Source organism: Arachis stenosperma, chromosome 3 (assembly GCF_014773155.1).
Source record: "Arachis stenosperma cultivar V10309 chromosome 3, arast.V10309.gnm1.PFL2, whole genome shotgun sequence".
Classification (NCBI taxonomy): Eukaryota; Viridiplantae; Streptophyta; class Magnoliopsida; order Fabales; family Fabaceae; genus Arachis; species Arachis stenosperma.
In genome coordinates, this window is record NC_080379.1 from 143,160,462 (window position 1) to 143,171,085 (window position 10,624).

Sequence of the window (10,624 nt, forward strand, 5' to 3'; positions counted from 1 at the left end):
GGATTACGGTTTCACACTTTTTTCGCTCTAAATACATCCTCCCTACTCCCTGAGCTCATTTTTCACTCTCGTCTCTCACTCTCTCAACGATGGCAAAAGCGGCAATTCCATTGCACAGTCGCATCGGTGTCCCTACTGTTGGGAATAATACACAATTCCCCCTTGAGAAAACACCTTTGACAGAGAAATAAAATAGACACAATCACAACACAAGAATTTAACGTGGAAACTCCAATTACTGGAGAAAAAGAAGCATTAGAATTGGAAATTGTGCGTCTGAGAGGGGCTGTTGAAGTAATGAAACACATGGAGGAGGATGAAGGAGAGGAGAAGAAGAATTGGAGTTTCCACGTTAAATTCTTGTGTTGTGATTGTGTCTATTTTATTTCTCTGTCAAAGGTGTTTTCTCAAGGGAAATTGTGTATTACTCTCAACAAGTGGTATTAGAGCTTCGGTTTGGTGGGATTTATTCTTAGTATGCTCTGTGGTTGCAGCCTAGTCTGACCTTCCACATCAGAAAAGAATTTTGTCCTGTGGCTTGAGGTTGATCTTTGGTTGCTGTTGTTGTTGCTGGAAGGCAGTGTGATGTAAAACCCGGTTAATTAACGGCTAATTAATCCATAAATGAGAATTTATTCTAGAAAGCCTAAAAGGTGATTTTTATGGCTAAATGTGATAGAGGAGACTGAGACGAGAATTTTGGTACCAATTTTATAGAATTCAGACCAAGATTGGACCGAACGGGCCAAACCGGGCCAACCGGACCCAAAGTGGGCCCTTGGCCCAACATAACTAAACCAAAATCCTAGTTTTCAGCACTCTCTCTCCTCACACAACACCAAACACGCTGAAAAGAGAGGAAATGGGGGAAGAACACTCTCTCAAAACTCTATCTCTCACTTGATCTTCAAACCACCATAACTTTTGATCTAGAGCTCCGATTGCCGCTCCGTTTGCGGCCACGCGTTTACCGTGGAGAGCTCTACAAAACCCATACAACTAATCTTGAGGTAAGCCACGTGTTTCTGTTCGAAATTCCAGCCCTTATTTTCGAGTTTCATGGGTAAAATGTTGAGATTTTGGGTTCTTTGATGTTATAGGACCCAACTCTCTTGAAGGAGAAGGTTAATCTTGTCTCCTTGGACCTTGGGTGTGGTAAGATTCTCAACCCTAGTGTATTTTGTTGTTCTATGATGTTTGGGTTTTGAGATGTTGTGTATGGGTATGATGATTGTGGCTTAGGTGGTATATGTGTGGATATTGGAGCCTGATTGGTGATTTTGAAAAGCTTGAAAAAGGGATTTGGTGGTGAAAAATCTGTTCTTGGAGGTGTTGAGGCCTTGAGAGCTTGTGGATAAGTGGTTTGGAAGTGCTCCGGTGGAGCTTGGGAAAGTCGGCTAAGGTATGGTTTCGGTTTCCCGTATCTAATATGTAATGTGGTAGGAAATACTTAGGCTAGAGGCCCTAAGATAGGCATTGAATTGTTGATGTTGTTGAATGATTGAGATATATGATGTGGTCATATGTGATGATGATGATGATTATTGATGCCTTGGTGGTAGGATGTATAAGAAATATGCATGTTGTGATATATGCTTGATGATTGGTTATGGTTGAATTGTGGATTGAACCATGTTGATGGTGAGTATGATGTTGATTGTGTACAATAATGATTTATTGGAATTGGTGTTGTTGAGAATTGGCATGAGGAATAGTATATGATATGTCAATATGTTTGAGTTTGAGCCACTTGGGTGAAGTGGGGTAAAATGATGAGATAGTGATTTTGGTAATTTGTGGTAATGTGTCAATGTGTGAGTGAGGAGGCTTGATGTTGAATTTTATATATTTTGATTGATTTCAAAGAAAAGGGATGAAATTGGCATGTTTTGATTGATTTTGAAAAGAGTTGGAAATGGCTTGTTTTGAAAATGGCACTTTGTGGTTTTGTATGAAAATATGGTTTTTGGGCACACTTTGGCGGGACATAACTTGGACTACGGATCTCCGTTTTGTACCAAATCTGTTTAGAAATGAAATTGGATCCGGGATGTCCATGCCGTTCGAAGAACGGGTGAAAAACGATTTAAAATGAGGAAGTTATGTCCGTTGGAAGATCGGGGTTTAAATCTGTGAATTCTGCAGCTTTTAACTTAGAAAATTTTTAGCAGAATGACCCCTTGCGCGTGGGCGCACCTGGCGCGTACGCGCCGATCTTTCAGAAAGCGCCATCCACGCGTGCGCGTGATGTGCGCGGGCGCGCCGATTGTGCTGCACCCCATGCCCAGCCATTTTCCAGAGAGTTATGCCAGAACTGTGCCAGTGTTGTGCCTGGGGCACGAAAACACCCGCGCGTACGCGTGGTTGGCGCGTGCGCGTCGATTGGCAAATTTGTAATTCACGCGTTAGCGTGCATGACGCTTGCGCGTCGATGAGTTATTGAGGCCATCCACGCGTGCGCGTGGAGTGCGCGTACGCGTGACCCTGTTTTCATCCCAAGTTGATTTTTGAGTTTTAAAAGCCAAATCTCATACTTCTAAGCCTCCGATCTCACCATTTATGTCTTAAATCATTATGACATGCCTAGCTATTAAAAAGGGGCTAGTGAATGAGGTAACTTGCGAGTGAAGCAAGGGAAAAATGAATGATCAATGAGGATCAAAGATGATTATGTGAGATGCGGATGATGGTGGTGGAAGTGCTTGTTGTGCCATAGGCTGAAGGGCTATAATTGTTTATGAAACGGCTGGTTATGGATTTAACCGTGAGCTGGATGGCTGGTTATGGATTTAACCGTGAGCCAGAAAGGCTGTGTATGATATGAATATTGGCTGGTTCTGGACTGAACCGTGAGCCGGATGGCTGATATGGATGTTGATCCATGGATGAGAATTCATGCATGTTTATGCTGAATTATTGATAATTGAGATTTGCACTTCCACTATCAGAGGCACGAGATCCCTGGGAGGAAGCAGTGGCTAGCCACCACGTGCTCCAGGTGGAGGCTCGAGACTCTGTTGACCCTATGTCGTAAGTGTGGCCGGGCACTGTGAAAGACCCGGATGAGCTCGCCCCCGAAATATTCACCAGTGAGGGTGATGGATATGGATCATGATTATGATCAAGTTTATAACGAGTATAACTCGAGTTGGGGATGCGCGACAGAGGGACAGTCCAATGGTTAGCGACCAGGACTTGTCGGGTTGGCTCTATAACCGACAAGATGATATCATCAGCCACTAGGGACATGCATTCATCATATGCATACTATGTGAATTGTTTGATATTGCCTACTTGACTGCATACTATTTGCTAATTGTCTAACTGCCTCAATTGTTTCTATTTGTATATTTCTTGTTTGATATAACTGTGTTTGCTACATTATATCCTGCTGGTGGTTGGGAGGTTTGAAGAAATTGGAAAGGGAAGTATTAGTTAGACTGAAGAATCTTTAGTCAGATGCCCTTATATGGTTTAGCTTGTTTATAAGCTTTGATATTATCTGGAGGAAGTACTAGGATTGCCTTTGGCTTTCCTCTATTATTATGTATTATGTATGTGGAAGCTGTTACCATGCTGGGGACCTCTGGTTCTCACCCATGCGGATTTTGTGGTTTTCAGATGCAGGACGTGAGGTTTCCCACTGAGGCATGCTGGAGACTTCTAGATTTGCGAAGATCCTTTGTTATCGGGACTATGTTTTGGTTTATATATTTTGCTTAGATACTTTTATCTCCACCAAATAATACAAACTGTGATGACTCCTCTTATGGGAGATTTTGGAGAATAGGTTCTTGTATTTGTGTCCCTTTGGGTTTCCTTTGGGGTTTTTCTTATTTTATGATATGTATATATTGCTATGCTCGGACCGGTTATCTTCGCAGCCGGATCTTGAGTCTTGATATTCCTATTTTTGACACTCCTTTGTATATATATAATCTCGCGTTGGTTATCCTTGTTCGTTACGTTATCGATCGGAGTGTTGCGCTTTCGAGTTGCGATTTTTGTTTACCCCTTTTTCTACAAAGGCTCCTAGTTATAATTAATCATTCATACTACTATACGTACTAAATTTTTATTTTAGAGGTCGTAATACCTTGCCATCTCTGAATTATGACTTAAGCATAAGACTCTGTATGGTAGGGTGTTACATTATGGTATCAGAGCAGTTCGTTCCTATAGAGCCTGAGGGATGGACTGACTATGCTTCTGTGCATTCTCTGTGTGTGTGTTATGTACTATTAGTATATCTGCTTGATATAATTGGCATAAACGTTCATGAGCATGCATTTGGGACTTTGAAGCACTAGACTTCCGATATTGAGACTGATCAACTTAATATCGATTGTTGGGTGTGTATAGGAACCAGATGGCGCCTCGTGGACGCGGTAGAGGTAGTGCAAGAGGTCGTACGAATGCTCGTGCACCGGAGAATAACCCTAATGACCCGGTGAACTTTATGGCTGTGTTGGAGAACATGGCTGCTGCTATGCAAGCCACTGCTGAGGCTCTTGGTCAACAGATGAACAACCATGGTAATGATGGAGGTGGAGTTCAGGGCCCGATGACCTTGGCAAACTTTTTGAAGGTTAATCCGCCTAAGTTCAAGGGAACTACTAGCCCGACTGAGGCTGATACATGGTTTCAGGCTATAGAGCGAGCACTGCAAGCACAAGTGGTACCTGAAGGGCAGCGTGTCGAGTTTGCTACCTATATGCTCACAGGTGAAGCGTCCCATTGGTGGCAAGGTATCCGACGTCTTCTGCAGCAGGGTGATGACTATATCACCTGGAATGTTTTTCAAGAAGAGTTCTATAAGAAGTACTTTTCGACTTCTGCTAGGACGGCTAAGGAACTTGAATTGTTACAGCTGAAGCAGGGTACTATGTCCATATCAGAGTATACTGACAAGTTTGAGGAGCTGTTCAGGTTCTCTCGTATGTGCCAAGGGACTCCGGTGGAATATGAGGAATGGAAGTGTGTTAAGTATGAAGGAGGACTCCGGAGTGATATCTTCAGTTCAGTGGGACCAATGGAGATTAGGACTTTCTCCGAATTAGTGAACAAGTGTAGGGTTGTTGAGGAGTGTGTAAAAAGGGCAACCGCTGAGAAAGGGAGTCACAAAGGTTCATTCCCACAGAACCGAGGGAAGGGCTTTGCACCTAGAGGTCCGTCTTTCAAGAGGGGAAGCTCTTTCAGGAGGCCCAACAACAACAACAATTTCCAAGGGAAGAAGTTTGGGAAACAACCTCAGAATGATCAAGCTTGTACTAGGTGTGGAAGTCACCATCCGGGAGCACCAGGCAAGGCCGGATGGGGTTTGTGCTACAATTGTGGAAAGGCGGGACATAAAGCAGCAAGTTGTCCTGAGAGGCAAAAACAAGGTACTGGGAAGGTACAACAGACTGGTCGGGTGTTCACCACTTCAGCTGTAGGAGCTGAGGGATCCGAGACACTTATTCGAGGTAACTGTGAAATGGCTGGTCAAACTTTAAATGCTTTATTTGATTCGGGAGCATCACATTCATTCATTGCATTTGAGAAAGCCCATGAGTTAGGCTTGAAGATTGTAACCTTAGGTTATGATCTAAGAGTGTACAATGCTACCCATGAAGCCACGGTAACTAGGCTAGGATGCCCGGAAGTTTCCTTTAGGTTCAAGCAGCGTGATTTTGTTCATAATTTAGTCTGCTTGCCGATGATCGGTCTTGATCTTATCTTGGGATTGGACTGGTTATCTAAGAACCATGTCCTGCTTGATTGTTCTACAAAGTCGGTGTACTTTATGCCGGAAGATACAGAAGGGCCGGTCGTGGTGAATAATTATTACTTGAACTCGATGATGGTGAACTGTTCTGGAATCGAATGTCAGGGTATCATGTTGTTAACCGCGGGCATTTCGGGGGATGATCAAAGGTTGGAACAGATTCCGGTTGTGTGTGAGTTTCCGGAAGTGTTTCCCGATGATATTGATGAGTTTCCACCTAACCGAGAGGTTGAGTTTGCTATTGAGTTGGTGCCCGGGGCAGGACCAATCTCAAGTGCTCCTTATAGGATGTCATCGTTAGAGATGAACGAGCTAAAGTCTCAGTTAGAGGATTTGTTGGGAAAGAATTTTATACGGCCAAGTGTCTCTCCGTGGGGTGCTCCAGTGTTACTGGTGAAGAAGAAAGATGGGAGTATGCGGCTCTGTGTGGATTACAGGCAGCTGAACAAGGTTACAATAAAGAATAAGTACCCATTGCCGAGAATTGATGATCTCATGGATCAGTTACAAGGAGCTGGAGTTTTCTCCAAGATTGATTTGCGATCCGGTTATCACCAGATAAGGGTGAGGGGCGAGGATATCCCTAAGACCGCTTTCAGGACTCGTTATGGTCATTACGAGTACACTGTGATGTCCTTCGGGTTGACGAACGCTCCTGCGGTATTCATGGATTACATGAACAGAGTTTTCCGTCCGTTTCTGGATAAATTTGTTGTTGTCTTCATTGATGACATACTAATTTATTCCAAGACTGAAGAAGAGCATGCGGAACACTTGAGGACCGTGTTGCAGATTCTAAAGGATAAGAAACTCTATGCAAAACTATCTAAGTGTGAGTTTTGGAAGAGTGAGGTGAAGTTTTTGGGTCACGTGGTGAGTAAGAAGGGAATAGCCGTAGATCCAACTAAGGTGGAGGCTGTGATGGATTGGAAACAACCAACCACCGTAACAGAGATAAGGAGTTTTCTGGGTTTAGCTGGCTATTACCGAAGGTTTATCAAGGGCTTTTCACAGATAGCTTTGCCAATGACAAAGTTAACTCGCAAAGACACTCCGTTTGTTTGGACTCTTGAATGCGAGGAGAGCTTTCAGACATTGAAGAAAAAGTTGACCACCGCACCTGTGTTAGTGTTACCCGAGCCGAATGAACCATTTGAGGTGTATTGTGATGCCTCATTGAAGGGTCTAGGGTGCGTGCTGATGCAGCATCATAATGTGGTGGCGTATGCCTCACGACAGTTGAGACCTCATGAAGTTAGTTACCCTACGCACGATTTGGAACTCGCTGCGGTTGTGTTTGCCTTGAAGGTGTGGAGGCATTATCTCTATGGGGTTAAATTCCAAGTTTTCTCTGATCATAAGAGCTTGAAGTATCTCTTTGATCAGAAAGAGCTTAATATGAGGCAGAGAAGGTGGATGGAATTGTTGAAGGACTACGACTTCGAGTTGCATTACCATCCGGGAAAGGCAAACGTAGTGGCGGATGCGTTGAGTCAGAAGTCATTATATGCGGCTTGGATGATGCTTCAAGAGGAGAAGTTGCTCAAGGGATTCGAGAGTCTTAAAATTAGTGCTCGAGAAGTATCCGGAACTTTATGTTTGAGCCGATTAGAAATCTCAAGTGACTTTAAGTCCGAACTCCTAAAGGCTCATCAAAATGATGAAGCATTATGGAAAGTGTTACCGGCCATTGAGCAAGGAAAACAGTGGAAAGTGTCGGAAGAAAAAGATGGGTTATGGAGATTCAAGGGTAGGATCATTATGCCGGATGTTGGCACTTTAAGGCAAGATATCTTAAAGGAGGCACACAAAAGCGGATTCTCCATTCACCCGGGAAGTACTAAGATGTACCATGATTTGAAGGCGATGTTTTGGTGGCCGGGTATGAAGAACGATGTGGCAGAATATGTTTCAAAGTGCTTAACTTGTCAAAAGGTAAAGATTGAACATCAAAGACCTTCCGGGATGTTGCAACCTTTAGAGATTCCACAATGGAAGTGGGAAAGTATTGCAATGGACTTTGTGTCAGGATTGCCAAGGACTAGGGCTGGTTTTGACGCTGTTTGGGTGATTGTGGACCGACTGACGAAGTCAGCTCACTTTTTGCCCATTCGTATGACTTACACCCTTGAGGAGCTAGCACAGTTATACATAAAGGAGATTGTGAGACTTCATGGTGTACCTGCTACTATAATCTCTGATAGAGATCCTCGTTTCACTTCAAGGTTTTGGGGTGCATTTCAGAAGGCTTTTGGAACCCGATTAAGCTTGAGCACGGCTTACCATCCTCAAACAGATGGTCAATCTGAGAGGACGATCCAAACACTAGAGGATATGTTGAGAGCTTGTGTTTTGGACCAACCGGCAAGTTGGGACCGGTATATGCCATTGGTGGAGTTTGCATACAATAATAGTTATCATGCGAGCATCGGAATGGCTCCGTATGAGGCCTTGTATGGGAGGAAATGTCAATCTCCGCTATGTTGGTATGAAGCTGGAGAGAAAAGCTTGTTGGGACCGGAAATGATAGCTGAGACCACTGAACAAGTCAAGAAAATCCGTGATAGGATGCTTACGGCGCAGAGTCGTCAAAAGAGTTACGCCGATCAGAGGCGAAAGCCCTTAGAATTTGAGGAAGGAGACCATGTCTTCCTTAAGGTTATTCCGACCACGGGAGTAGGTAGGGCGATTAAGGCAAAGAAGTTGAATCCTAGATACATTGGTCCATTTTAGATCCTGGAGAGGATTGGACCGGTGGCGTATCGGATGGCTCTACCACCTCATCTTTCGAATCTGTACGATGTGTTTCACGTGTCGCAGCTTCGGAAGTACACTCCTGATGCTAGCCATGTGTTAGAACCTGAGTCGGTTCAGTTAAGGGAAGATTTGACGCTTCTAGTGGCTCCGGTCAGAATTGATGATACTAGTATCAAACAGTTGCGTGGAAAAGAGGTTTCATTAGTCAAAGTGGCATGGAGTCGAGGCGGTGTTGAGGAACACACTTGGGAACTTGAGTCGGAGATGCGAACAGACTATCCGCATTTATTCTCAGGTAATTGCATTTGAATTTTGTGGGCAAAATTCCCAATTAGGTGGGTAGAATGTAAAACCCGGTTAATTAACGGCTAATTAACCCATAAATGAGAATTTATTCTAGAAAGCCTAAAATGTGATTTTTATGGCTAAATGTGATAGAGGAGACTGAGACGAGAATTTTGGTACCAATTTTATAGAATTCGGACCAAGATTGGACCGAACGGGCCAAACCGGGTCAACCAGACCCAAAGTGGGTCCTTGGCCCAACATAACTAAACCAAAATCCTAGTTTTCAGCACTCTCTCTCCTCACACAACACCAAACACGCTGAAAAGAGAGGAAATGGGGGAAGAACACTCTCTCAAAACTCTATCTCTCACTTGATCTTCAAACCACCATAACTTTTGATCTAGAGCTCCGATTGCCGCTCCGTTTGCGGCCACGCGTTCACCGCGGAGAGCTCTACAAAACCCATACAACTAATCTTGAGGTAAGCCACGTGTTTCTGTTCGAAATTCCAGCCCTTATTTTCGAGTTTCATGGGTAAAATGTTGAGATTTTGGGTTCTTTGATGTTATAGGACCCAACTCTCTTGAAGGAGAAGGTTAATCTTGTCTCCTTGGACCTTGGGTGTGGTAAGATTCTCAACCCTAGTGTATTTTGTTGTTCTATGATGTTTGGGTTTTGAGATGTTGTGTATGGGTATGATGATTGTGGCTTAGGTGGTATATGTGTGGATATTGGAGCCTGATTGGTGATTTTGAAAAGCTTGAAAAAGGGATTTGGTGGTGAAAAATCTGTTCTTGGAGGTGTTGAGGCCTTGAGAGCTTGTGGATAAGTGGTTTGGAAGTGCTCCGGTGGAGCTTGGGAAAGTCGGCTAAGGTATGGTTTCGGTTTCCCGTATCTAATATGTAATGTGGTAGGAAATACTTAGGCTAGAGGCCCTAAGATAGGCATTGAATTGTTGATGTTGTTGAATGATTGAGATATATGATGTGGTCATATATGTGATGATGATTATTGATGCCTTGGTGGTAGGATGTATAAGAAATATGCATGTTGTGATATATGCTTGATGATTGGTTATGGTTGAATTGTGGATTGAACCATGTTGATGGTGAGTATGATGTTGATTGTGTACAATAATGATTTATTGGAATTGGTGTTGTTGAGAATTGGCATGAGGAATAGTATATGATATGTCAATATGTTTGAGTTTGAGCCACTTGGGTGAAGTGGGGTAAAATGATGAGATAGTGATTTTGGTAATTTGTGGTAATGTGTTGATGAGCGGATAATTTGTATACTTTTTGGCATTGTTTTTAGTATGTTTTTAGTATGATCTAGTTAGTTTTTAGTATATTTTTATTAGTTTTTAGTTAAAATTCACTTTTCTGGACTTTACTATGAGTTTGTGTGTTTTTCTGTGATTTCAGGTATTTTCTGGCTGAAATTGAGGGACCTGAGCAAAAATCTGATCCAGAGACTCAAAAGGACTGCAGATGCTGTTGGATTCTGACCTCCCTGCACTCGAAGTGGATTTTCTGGAGCTACAAAAGCCCAATTGGCGCGCTCTCAACGGCGTTGGAAAGTAGACATCCTGGGCTTTCCAGCAATATATAATAGTCCATACTTTGCCCAAGATTTGATGGCCCAAACCGGCGTTCAAAGTCACCTCAAGAAATCCCAGCGTTAAACGCTGGAACTGGCACCCAAATGGGAGTTAAACGCCCAAACTGGCACCAAAGCTGGCGTTTAACTCCAAGAAGAGTCTCTACACGAAATTGCTTCATTGCTCAGCCCAAGCACACACCAAGTGGG